Source organism: Ctenopharyngodon idella, unplaced genomic scaffold (genome assembly GCF_019924925.1).
Source record: "Ctenopharyngodon idella isolate HZGC_01 unplaced genomic scaffold, HZGC01 HZGC01CH25, whole genome shotgun sequence".
NCBI lineage: Eukaryota > Metazoa > Chordata > Actinopteri > Cypriniformes > Xenocyprididae > Ctenopharyngodon > Ctenopharyngodon idella.
The window spans coordinates 546,812-559,269 of NW_026138716.1; the positions used below are offsets into that span (position 1 = coordinate 546,812).

The following is a 12,458-nucleotide window of genomic DNA, read 5'->3' on the forward strand; positions in this document are numbered from 1 at the left end:
AGATATAAAGTCAGAATTGTGATTCTGCAACTCGCAATTGTGAGGGGGGAAAAAAAGTCAGAATAGCGAGATAAAAAGATGCAATTAACTTTTTTTAAGCTTCCATAGTCATAATGTATGATTAAGAGCTCATATAAAAAAAGAATTTTATAGTTAAGTTATGGCAACAAACTGTAGCTACGCCTTTTAAAGACTTAGAGAGCAATATATTACTTTAGAGTGTGATCCTTGTATTTTATTCCTGCTATCGTAAAATTGAAAATGTCCTGGAAAATGATCGCTGAAAAAAAGAGTGGGAATCCTGTTTATGTAGGTCTGTATTTCACGTACAATTTGCTTTAATTTACAATGACTACATGTTTGATGACCTGGATTATATAATGGTGTGGTGGCAGGGATGACATCAGGAAAGACTATTTCATCACTTGTTCCTTTGAGATTTTCCTATGGGGTTTTATAATTTGAGTAAAATAAAGCCTGTGGTAAACATAACTTGATGATGCTTTTTCTTCTACAGTGTGCTTGGGGTGTGAGTGTGCCGTGTTTATTGTAGAACAAACTCTCAAAGTATTGTCACGTTATGTTCATCACAGAACTTATTTTACTCTTAAATTCAAGGAACTCATTAAACCCCATTAAGAAAATCTTGAGGGAACCAGGGGTGGGGTTTTGACATCAGACTTCCTCCACTCTATTTCTTAAATAGGAAAGAGGTAAGGCTGACTGTTAGGAAGAACAACTACTTGTATTAGGAATTCATCTACTAATTTGTTTGTTTGTTTTTGTTTTGTTTTGTCTTTATCTAGCATCCAGCTCTGACCTTGAGCACTTAGTAAAGTTGTGGCTGGGGTGGGAAGTGCCAGATGGAAAGATGGCAGTGAAAGTTGTTAATGCTGACATGCCGAAGTCCTCCACTTGCTTCAACATGCTACGCTTACCAGGTCATTACACGGATTTCAGCCATTTTAAGGACAAACTCCTTATGTGCATTGGCACTTCTGAGTTTGGTTTTGAACTTGTTTAGATCTATGAAATCCAACACAGTTGACACAAAGACACCATGTCTATAAGTTAAGTTACAGTACCATAGTTTGACCTGTTGTTTGGACTTGTTGGGACATTGATTTTGATGCAGTTAACCTATGCACATGTTCATGTAGTATTGCTGTTTTATTTTTGAGAAGGGGAAAAACCTAATGCAATATTTTATTTACAACAGACCTACACTGGTTTTAAAGCACTTTAGCTATCCATTCTTCTATGTATAAATGAAACAGTTTTTGAAAACAAAATACACATTGAATGTTATGGTTGAATTATTCATCAAATAAATTTAAATTCAATTCCAGCAGTCCAGTTAATGTGTCATTACTCAAGTGCTTGGCAAAACTACAGTGCAGCCATGTAAATGTCTATCCCATGGGATTGTGATGGTGACCTAGGATCCACTGTGCTTTGGTGTAAGTGGACCTTTTTTTCCAAATATATATTGTTTTCAGGGAGTTTCAGCATCATTTCAGCATCATTACTCCAGTCTTCAGTGTCACATGATCCTTCAGAAATCATTCTAATATGATGATTTTTGAAACAGTTGTGCTGCTTAATATTTTTTTATAACCTGTTGTGATACTTTTTTCAGGATTCTTTAATTAATAAAAAGTTAAAAATAACAGCATTTATTCAAAATAGAAATCTTTTCTAACAATATAAATCTTTTTATTCATCAAATATCACAGGTTATAAAAAATATTAAGCAGCACTACTGTTTCCAACATTAATAATATAAATCAGCATATCAGAATGATTTCTGAAGGATCATGTGCCATGGCACAGAAATGAATTATATTGTCAAGTATATTAAAATAGAAAACCATTATTTTAAACAATATTGCTGTTTTTTCCCTTGTATTTTTGATCAGATAAATATGTTGTGGGCCTATCTTGTTCAGATACATGGTATCATGAATTCTATCAAATACCAACAGATAAAAAAATCAAAACATGACCGCTTCTGCTAGAAATCCAATGATGGGCCGTGGTTGGATCTTCCATCAGGACAATGATCCAAAACAAACATCAAAACCAACACAAAAATGTGTCGCTGAGCACAAAATGAAGCTTCTGCCATGGCTGTCTCAATCCCCTGACCTGAACCCTATAGAAAATGAGTGGAGTGAACTGAAGAGAAGAAGCACCAACATGGAGCTGGAATCTGAAGGATCTGTAGAGATTCTGTATGAAGGAATGGTCTCTGATCTCTTGTCAGGTGTTCTCCAAACTCATCAGGCATTATAGGAGAAGACTCGGAGCTGTTATCTTGGCAAAAGGAGGTTGCAAAAAGTATTGAATAAAAGGGTGCCAATAATTGTGGCCAACATGTTTTGGAGAAAAACATTTATTTCATAATGTGATTTATCAATATTCCTATTAATTATCTAAAGTCAAAAAAAAAAAAAAAAAGATTCTGGTTCTCAACAAACTTTTCTTTTGGTATCTTCATTTTAAAGGCTCTCGATGGTTCAATCTCAGAGATATGGAGATCTTAATGCGGTCCCATCAGTAAATTGGTTGAATGTACACATTTTCAGTGGTCAAAATCCAAATGTGGGTCACTTTTATACAAACAGCCGATGCTGTTTTTATTTTAAAGAGGAATATCTGAAGAACAAATAATGTTGAAACTAGAAATGCATCTCCTTTTTTCTATCACCTGAAATGCATAGAACACACCTGAGTGCCATAAATATTCTTTTTCTAAAGTTTCCATGCCTGTTACTCTAAAAGTATTCAAGATATCTTAATATTCTTCTCATTCTTAATAAACATTTTTTTTTTGGAATCTTTATTTTTATTCTTTTTTTATAAACAATCTTGAGAACAAAAATCAGTTATTAACTGCAACAAGTTTAAGATAAATTTAACTGGGTTGTTGGGAACAACCACTTGTTGTTGTTGTTGGGAAGATCAACACTTGTTTTGCAAAGCAAATTATTTGTAAGAAACAACATCACTGTCTCATTAACAGATGATGCAGTGATTATCAGAGTTTCATCTCTAATGTGTAAACGACAGTACATCGAGTGTTAATGGAGTCACACATTACAGCTCACAAAAGATGCTTTTGTACTGGTGAAATATTATCACCATGTAAAACAATGGTTTTCTATTTTTACTATGGGCTACTTTAAAATACAATTTATTTCTGTTGTTCAGCATCATTACTCCAGTCGTCAGTGTCACATGACATATTTCTTTATTTGGAAAGCTTTGCCAATGTGTAATCAGACTTAATTTATCTGCATATTCTTAGCGTGATGCAGCACAAACTGACTCCACTGACAACAAGCATTTTATAAGGAAAAGGGAAAAGTTTCATTCTTTTATTCAGAAAGTTCAGTTTTCCACCGTGTAATCAGTTAATCAGTATAAATATTATCTCCATATATTAAATCATATAATAAAGATGTATTCATGAAAACGTGACATTTTTAACCTGTTAGCCAGCACATCCTCCCCCCTTTGAATAAATCCCAAGAAATGGCAGACACTATGCAGTTTATTGTAAAGTCATAATTAATTATTGTCATAATAGTTATTCAAAATTTATTTTTTATGAAATATCGTTATGAAAATAAAAGTGAAGTTGGCCTTGTAGCAATCTAGAAATGCATTGCAGCTAAAGCCACATGTCTGACCATGTTATATTTCAAATCTGCAGATGAGAAGTTTAATTATGATGTTTTCAAGATCAAGTCATGTGGTTTTACTTTGAAAAGACTCTAAAATGCTAACTGATTATAGCATGACTTATTGCCATCTTGTACGCACCCATTCAGTGTATTCATTCTTTTGTTATGTGGTGCAAACTTCCCCGTTCAGTTTCAGTCCCCTGCACACATTCACACCTCTCCGACCTGATTATGGCTCAAATTATTCTTTTCTTTTGTCTCTATTATAATTACTGACGATGTTGTATTCAAGCAGATTAAATCCCTCATTTCTTTCATCAAACTTCTCACTTCACCATCTTTGAAACTGTATCAATGCAATGAAAAAAGAAACCTTCTTTGATGTGATGTGGCATCGGATCAAAAAATCAGACCGAAAACATATTCTTTTATGCCATTATAAATACAATATATTATTATGAAATACCCGACGTGGCATGGAGAACACAGATAAATGTTCTTAGGCCTGATCTGCTTGCAGTAAAGCTGAAAAAAGACCTTTTCCAATTGTAAGACAAAGAGGTTCTGATCGATCGATATTTATTCATAAACTGACGATGCATAGTTTAACATATATCTTACAAAAATAATGCAACATTTCTTCCAGGTGAGCATTTATAAATTTGCTTTAAAACAAAACACAGTAACTTTTCTTTGCTAATATAACCTCTGACCTTAACTGGTTATTTTTGGATAACTTATTTCTCAAAATGAAGAAAACCTCTGAAGGATACACATACAAGTGACATACAGGTTTTTATATAGAACTACAAAGGAACAATTTCCTTATTTCTATTTAAAATAGAAACACATTAGTATACAGTGCTTACATTTATTAGACCCCCTGTCATAATAAAAAGAAAACACAGATATTCGACTGTCAAACACTTGTTTAAAACTAAAATCTTGGTTTCTGTGAAGGCTTGACTTGACCTCAAAGACACCATGTCAAGGACTTAGTTCAAATATATCAACATAATATCAATAGTATTATTATATGAAAGGAGGTAAAGAGTTTTTTTTTTTTTTTTTCTTACTAAACTAAACTAAAGCAGTAGGGCGTGATGGGCCATCAACACCTGGCCATGGGCTGCAGGATGCTGATTGGTTGTTTGATCCGGGGCTGTTGGGTGCTGAGATGCGATTGGTTGTCTACCGCTTCATCTGGACATCATTGTGAAAAGTTACCAACAGCTATTTTTCAGTTTTATCTGGAAATCAGTCTATTGCTTGTGACTGTGAAGACTTACAAGAGTTGTTTTCAGTATCATCTGGAGAATTATCTGTTCTTTGTGACCAGTAACAGCTTGTTTTGGATATTCAGCATTTGAAATGGCTTCTGAAAGGTAAGTACTTTCTATCTATTATCTGACTACACCGCATAGAATGCTTTACTTATTTATTTATTTTTTTTTTTTTCTTGTTTCCAGTCCAAGAATCTAAAAAAAATATTAAACAAAGAAGCATTTACTAGATAAGTAAAAAGTATTGTGTTGTTTTCTGAAGAAAAAAACAATCAAAATTAAGTGAGTTTTTGCTTGAAACAAGCTAAATTATCTGGACTGGAAACAAGAAGAAAAAAAAACTAAAGAAAAGCATTTTTAAAGAAACACACACACACACACACACACTGTGTAGCTGTCTTGTTTTTATTTGTTAAAAGATCTTACTGTTAAACAAAATTTGTGCAAATTCAGTAATGTCATTTTGGGGATAGTTGAGTCGGTGACACAAAGCTTTCAGGCCAGAGTGAAAAGATACACATTTGCACCTTGGCACTACAATTTGTGTTTTATTTTTATATTTTTGTGATTGTTTTTGAAGAGTTGTGTCTGATTAAACCACTGTTGGTCTTCTTATTGTTCGCACAGCTCTTTCCACAGCAGGATCTACTTTCTCTGCTCTCACTGCAAGAAGGCTCCACGCTCCCTTCCTGGGCACCTCAGGACGGCGTGCATGCGCGACCGCACAGAGGCAGAGATACAGGCCACTGTGATTGAAGCCAAGAAAGAGATGTCTGAATTTACCCACAAGGGACGTTTCTGGGATTACCAGCGTATTCGAGACATCTTGGCAACTGCTGATCCTCTTGCCAGGTGTGTAAATTTTTGCTCCTTTGTCATGTCCTGTTGCAGTGCAATACTCAGTGTGTGTGTGTGTGTGTGTGTGTATTCACTGTTATGTATTTTATTTCCTTAGGTTGTTAGAGGAGATGCAGAAGAAGGGCCTGGTTGTAATGAACACACCTCCAGTTCTCCCGGCCCCCCCGCTGCCTGCGCCCTCTCCAGCTACATCTGCTCCTCAAAGCCCTGGAGAAGGTGCGGACGAGCCAGACGAGGAGCCAGACCGCGAGCCATCGTCTGAGGAGAGCTCTGGAGAGTTCTATCAGAGGTAAAGTTTCACATCATCATTCTCAGATAACATGTGCAGCGATTGGACATGATTTCTCTTGAACATATTCACAATCATTTGAGCACCTAGTTTATTTTCTTTCAGCACTGAGGGACCGAGGTGGACCGATGAAGTCAGGGTGGAGATGTCAAAAAAGGGCCTGTACAAGAAACACTCCATCGATCACCCCCTCCTTCGGGGATTTAATCGATATTTGCGTGTTGACTTGGGCAACAAAAAGAGCAAACAAGAGGTAAGTGAAAGAAAAGATACCTTTAAGTGTCACCCACACACTCACGCTTTCACACAGAAAAATAAAGAAATAAATGTGAAGACAAATGCTCTTCTGAACTGTGTGCTGCGGTCACATGTTAACCTGTGTTATATTCAGCCCTGCAGATTTTAATGTGAAATGTATACTTACAGGTGGAAGAAGTCTCCAGGTTCATGTATTACGTGGACCCCAGTGAGCCGAACCTGAATTTTGTGCGGGAGGTGGAGAAAGTGCGAGAGTACTTCAATACACTGACCCAGACAAAGCTCTCGAAGCAGACGGTGCTGAACTACTGGAAGAGTCTCAAGAGGTCAGTACTGTGTAACGTAAACATCTCATCTGAATTTCAACTAATATTTATGGGATGATTATTCGTCTTCTGACTGTAACAACCCTTCCTGTCTCTCTCTTCAAGGTTCATGAGGTACATTGTTACCAGCACCAGCATCCGTGTCAAAGATCCCAGCCTGTACAACGACTGCAAGAGCTTCACTGATCCTCTGGATGGCATACGGGCTGGGATGTCTAAGAAGGTCAACAAGGAGCAGACACAAAAAAGGTCAGTTTTTTTTTTTTTTACTCTTTTTTTTTTTTTTTTAATCTATTTAATGGAAAGCACAGGTGAGTTCAAGTTCAACATTACTATTTTTTTTTTTTCCCTCAGGTTCCGCGGCTACGGCAAGGAAAAATTTCCGGCTGACTGCATCACAATCTTGGATGCTGCTTATACGGATTTCCTGGCTGTCATGGGCAAACTTCAGGGTCCAGGAGCCATTTCAGGGGAGGAACTCAGCAAAAACGAACGTCTGCTTGTCCTCTATTATCTTGAGGCCATAATTATGCTTAAACTTCTACAACGCCCAGGGGTTGTTACGAATATGACCGTAAGTGTATTTTAGTAACAACAGCATCTTTTATTTTCCTTTACCCATATGCCTCCTGATCTTGTGCTTCACAGATGCGTGTACCTTTTGAGTGTTTGTGACGCCTGTCATTGAAAGCACACAACTGTCTGTTTTCAGGTTGAGGAATGGAAGGGGAGAACCCGGCATCCAAACGGAGCTTCCGTGGCGGTGAAGGAGCATAAAACGGCCGCGTCGCAAATAGCAGAAGTACCGCTGACTGATGACCAAGAACATGTGAGTTTAAGTTCAAAATTACACTCAGATTAAATGTATTGTGGATAAAGGCATGCAGGACTACAGGGCTATATGTATTAATGTGTGAGTGTTATTTATTTATTTTCCCAGTGGTTTGGCCTGTACTTCGATGAGATTCGGCCGGTGATGTTACAAGGTAATAAGTCAGTGGACAATGCAGCAGCAGAGCAGAGTTTTTTTGTTTCAAGTACTGGAAGGCCAATTTATAACCCCTGCAACGACTTGAAAAGATTCCATGCCAAGTAAGTGCCATTATACATATCTGTATCATTTTTTACAAAATCTAAAGTACACAAATTTGTTCATGGTCCCCTTGTTGTTTTGCATACTTATGTTGCTGTGTGTCCTAGATACAACATTCCCAGGGTGACCAGCAGCGACGCTCGGACAGCCTTTGAGACGGCTGCTAAAAATCTGCCGGAGGTGCAGAGGAATGCGGTGGCACGTCTCTTGGGACACACGCCGGAAACAGCAGAGAAGCATTACCGGATGAAAACTCCGGCAGATGCATTCCTGGCCAAGGTTGTGGTCGATGAGCTCACTGCAAAAACACGGTATGCAATCTGAAATCTAACGAATGAGATTATTGTGATGTTGCTACTCAAAGCCATCATTAATTAGCACTTTCTTTGCTTTTTATTCTTTGATCTTATAGAGGTGCGTCTAGTGGGGCTTCTGGCCAAGAGAAAAGGATGGATGAACAGACGGCGTTTGACTTGCTGGTTCAGTCCTGCCCAGTGACTCTTGACGGGCCTCCTCCGAAAAGGGCACGCAGACACGAACTGTGCGCTGAACACGAGAGGCACTGCTACGACCGCTGGCGCAGCGAGCAGCTCAAGCTGCGTGAACAGCGTGTCCTTGGTGAGGAGCCACATACGTGTTCTGTGACAGTCATATATGTAATGTCAGGGCTGCACAAATAGTGAAATCTCATAGAACATGTAACCACAATGGCTAATGCTTCTCGTGATTTGTCTTTATAGAATATTTCGGTCGGTGTCAGCTGTCTGAGTCACAAGTGGAGGCCTGGGTGGAGAAACAAGGATGGACGTCTAACGTCCCACAGGCTTCCCTAATACTCAAGAAATACTCCAAGTAGCCTTGAACAGCTCCCCTGCGGCTCTGTGGGTTACAAAAATAAATGTGAGCGGGCTACTTCCAAGCCACATTATTTTTGTGCCTACTTTTCAGCCACAAAACACCACCTCTCTTGCTCTCCAAGTTGCCCTGAATGACTCTGTCTCTTTTTTTAGTACTTTACTCAAAGATATGTGAGCGGGCTAATTTCCAAGCCACATATCTCTTCTCTTTGTCTACTTTTTTGTTTTCAGCCACAAAACACCACCTCTCTTGCTCTCCAAGTTGCCCTGAATGACTCTGTCTCTTTTTTTAGTACTTTACTCAAAGATATGTGAGCGGGCTAATTTCCAAGCCACATATCTCTTCTCCTTGCCTACTTTTTTGTTTTCAGCCACAAAAAAGTAAAAAAAGACCACCAATACAGATTTTTTTTTCTTTCAATATTCATAGGCAACTGGAAGTGCACCAGGTAATGATACAAAACCTTTATGCACACTCTCACACACTCACAAACTCACAAATGCTCCACTAATCATTCAATTCATTAAGTTGAACTACTGTGATTTTTTTCTTCATTGCAGCTACAAATAACCAAACATCAGCAGCTCACTCGAGGACCACTACATGAGGACTCCAGAGAAGAAGAAGAAGAAGACGAAGACGAAGAAGAAGGAGGAGGAGGATTTGACAGAGGAAGGCGCACGCTGGATCCATACGCTGCATCTCATTTCGGAGACTGCGTCCTACGGAGGTCGCATTTGAAGGCTGCATACGTCATCAAGGATGTCTTATTTAAGAAAAGTAAACGTAATTAAACAAACTGTTATTCCTCGTGAGACGTAAAATACTATAATTTCTTTCTTACTTTGCAATCTAACAGTTAATTTTTTTTCAAATGAGACCGCCTCGATGACATATGCAGCCTTCAAAAGTGACCTCCGGAGGACACAGCCTTCAAAACAAGACAGCTATAATCATTATATTCTTATTCTGTACATACAGATGCTATTATAATTTTTTGTTCATGTTTTCAATCTACGTTTGTCATTTCTTCTTTTGTTGTTAATGATCTGTATTTGTCATTATTCAAGTCTTATTTGTTGCACTTTATTAATCGTGTACCTGTCATAGGTATTCATGTTTATATCAGGCAACCAAAAGTTGCAGAGGTCAGAGTGTCAAAATGCTCAAAGACAAACTAATTTTGTTAAAACTCTAATAGAAAGTTGACATTTTTATACTTGTATTGATTTTTCATGTTTTTTTTCCTCTGTTGTGCACTTTAAGTTGTGTAAGTTTCATGAATAAACATGTTTGAACAAAATACATTTCTTTTTACAATTTATTTTCTATACGCTATGTGTTCTTAAGTACCCAGATAGCATGGTGACATTGATACGATGTAGATTTTTGGTCCAAAGCATCATTTTGGTTGAGACTGACATTTCAGTGTTTAAAGAGTGCGTTGGATCAGCGTTGAAATTTTGATGAAAGCCGACCGCACACATGGGTGAAGACAGTTGAAAGGTGAATTCTAGAATCCACTGCCGCGTCAATACATGTCTTTTGAGTTATTAATCATCATTTATGATGATTAAGTTCATTTCATCAACTTATGTTAAAGCATTTATTTTCCTTTTCAAACATTAGAGAATAATGATGAATATTGTCTGTGCCTCTCACTGAGAGAAAAGTACAACTTATCAGTATGTTTTGAGGAACGTTCCTGTTTACAGTTGGAGACAGGGCCAACTTCAGCCTTGAAGAAGCTGTGAATCATGTGTATCTGTGTATGTGCGCTAGTGTTCTGTGTCTAGGTCCTGTATTGGTATCAATGGACAGATGGCATTTGGCCGGAGACCTGAAGACGTCATGTCATGACCCAACAGGACATCCAGTACCTAAATCCAGGGTCCCCTTGTCAGCATCCTGACGAATGGAGATATGCTTCTGACTATCTGTCCATGTGTGGAAGATTCCTAATCTTGTCTATTTTTCTTAGCCAATCCGAATCATTTTAACCCGTGGTAATGACGTAGTTAGTGGAAATGTGAATGTACGCAGAGCGGCCTACGAACTCCATGTGAGACTTGAAGCTGGCTTCTGCTGATGAGGCTGCAAACTATTCTTCAACAAAATTTTCTTCAATTTATTTTTGACTCCTGATCTTCATTCATCATATCTGGCCTTTTGGGTCTTTAATTGTAAAATTCCCCTACACAGTGACACTGAACTAACGGTGATTTGTAGTTGATGACCACAAGATCATGCAGGTATGTTTGAAACTCTGGCCACTGATTGGTAAACGCCCATTTTGGTTTTGCATGTGCACTTCTCAGTAGTCTAACAATTCCTCCTCATTCAAGAGAAAACACAGGTGCATCTTACACAGTAGTGTTGTTTGTTAAACTACCTGACGTCTCTGGGTTTATTCCTCTGTTCTTCTATTTTGTTTTCTGTGCTTGTTATGTGCATTGGATTTATTGTTACTGAATCTAATAAGATGTATTCATTTAAAAAAAGTTTTAAGGTGTTTGAACAAATTATCCTAATTAATTATATTATTTATTATATTTTCTAAATTCTTAAAAAGTGCAGGCATCTTGCTTTACTAACATTTATTAGGAATTTTATGATTGTAGTTCCAACAACATTTCTTGAAGTGCAAGGACATGAACGTAAGCAAGAATATCATACTTTACAGCCCATGAATTGCATCTATTACTCAATGCTTGCAGAGCACCTTGACGTCTTTCCTTTAATAGGAATGAAGGCAGATGACAAATGAGACATTGGTAACTTTCAAGTCATATTAATGTATAATTTGCATGCAAAATGACTTGGAGTTGCAGTACATCACACTGGAAACAGTGTAACACATTAGCAACAGCGCTGTAATTATGAAAAATGACCTATTAATGTATTGTCAGCATACCAGGACCCTGTCAGATAAACAACAGGCAGACACATTATTGTTTGGGTTACTTAAGCAAATAAATAGACACAAACAGCATCAAAACTCTATGCCCTTACAGACCAATTTGATCATGTTTACTTATTTATTTATTTATTTATTTATTTATTCATTCATTTATTTATTTATTTATTTATTAGGCACCATTAGCCTCGAAATGATTAACAGTTATGATGTTGTTTTGAGTGGTTGGAATCCTGAGCCATGCCCACACTGATTACAAGGTGTTTGGTTTCATATCTTTGACGTTCTATTGCGTAGGCTGTGCGTAGCCACGATTTAGCTCGTAGTCAGACCGGCTATTTGTAGCCCACCTATAGTCAATCCTGATTTATTGTATTTTTTGAACAGGAAGTGCATGAGATGATTGATATCCCATCATGTTTGCAATGTCAATGATATCTACAAGATGTAAGTGACATTTCATGACATGGTCTATCTGTAGTCACGATTTAGCTCTGAATTTGATAGGTTATGTGCAGTCTGCTTTTAGCCCACCCGGCGAAATCGAGGCAATCTATAGTCTAATTTTTACAGCTTGACTATAGCCCTGATTCAGACCAGCAATTAGTGTAGCCAAAATAGTGTTAAGCAGCCTAATTTTCGGCCACAAAGCTTGTGGGATTCATTATATATGCTACCATCAAATGCAAGTCGCCCATACATTTGAAACAGCATATTTTTGGTGTCACACAATCATACACATTCTACAATGTATGTGAAGAGTTTGGTTCCAAAACGCTATAACTCTGATTTTGATTAATTTGAGTTAAAAGCTGTTTTCTTTACCAAGAAAGTGGCAAGATGAAAACCACTATTTTCTGTTTCAAACTTTCACATAGCATCTTTTG

At 37.5% G+C, this 12,458-nt stretch overlaps 1 long non-coding RNA gene across 2 annotated transcripts; it reads left to right on the top strand.

Annotated features, from left to right (window-relative positions):
• The first annotated feature begins 6,241 nt into the window (after positions 1-6,241).
• LOC127507949 (uncharacterized) lies at positions 6,242-9,894 on the top strand. Of its 2 annotated transcripts, XR_007928609.1 has the most exons (7): positions 6,242-6,703; positions 6,809-7,532; positions 7,644-7,795; positions 7,904-8,107; positions 8,209-8,414; positions 8,537-9,102; positions 9,215-9,894. It is a non-coding gene; the product is annotated as an uncharacterized LOC127507949 (long non-coding RNA). The 2 variants fall into 2 exon arrangements; XR_007928608.1 differs by having other exon boundaries at positions 6,242-7,532.
• The last annotated feature ends 2,564 nt before the right edge of the window (positions 9,895-12,458 follow it).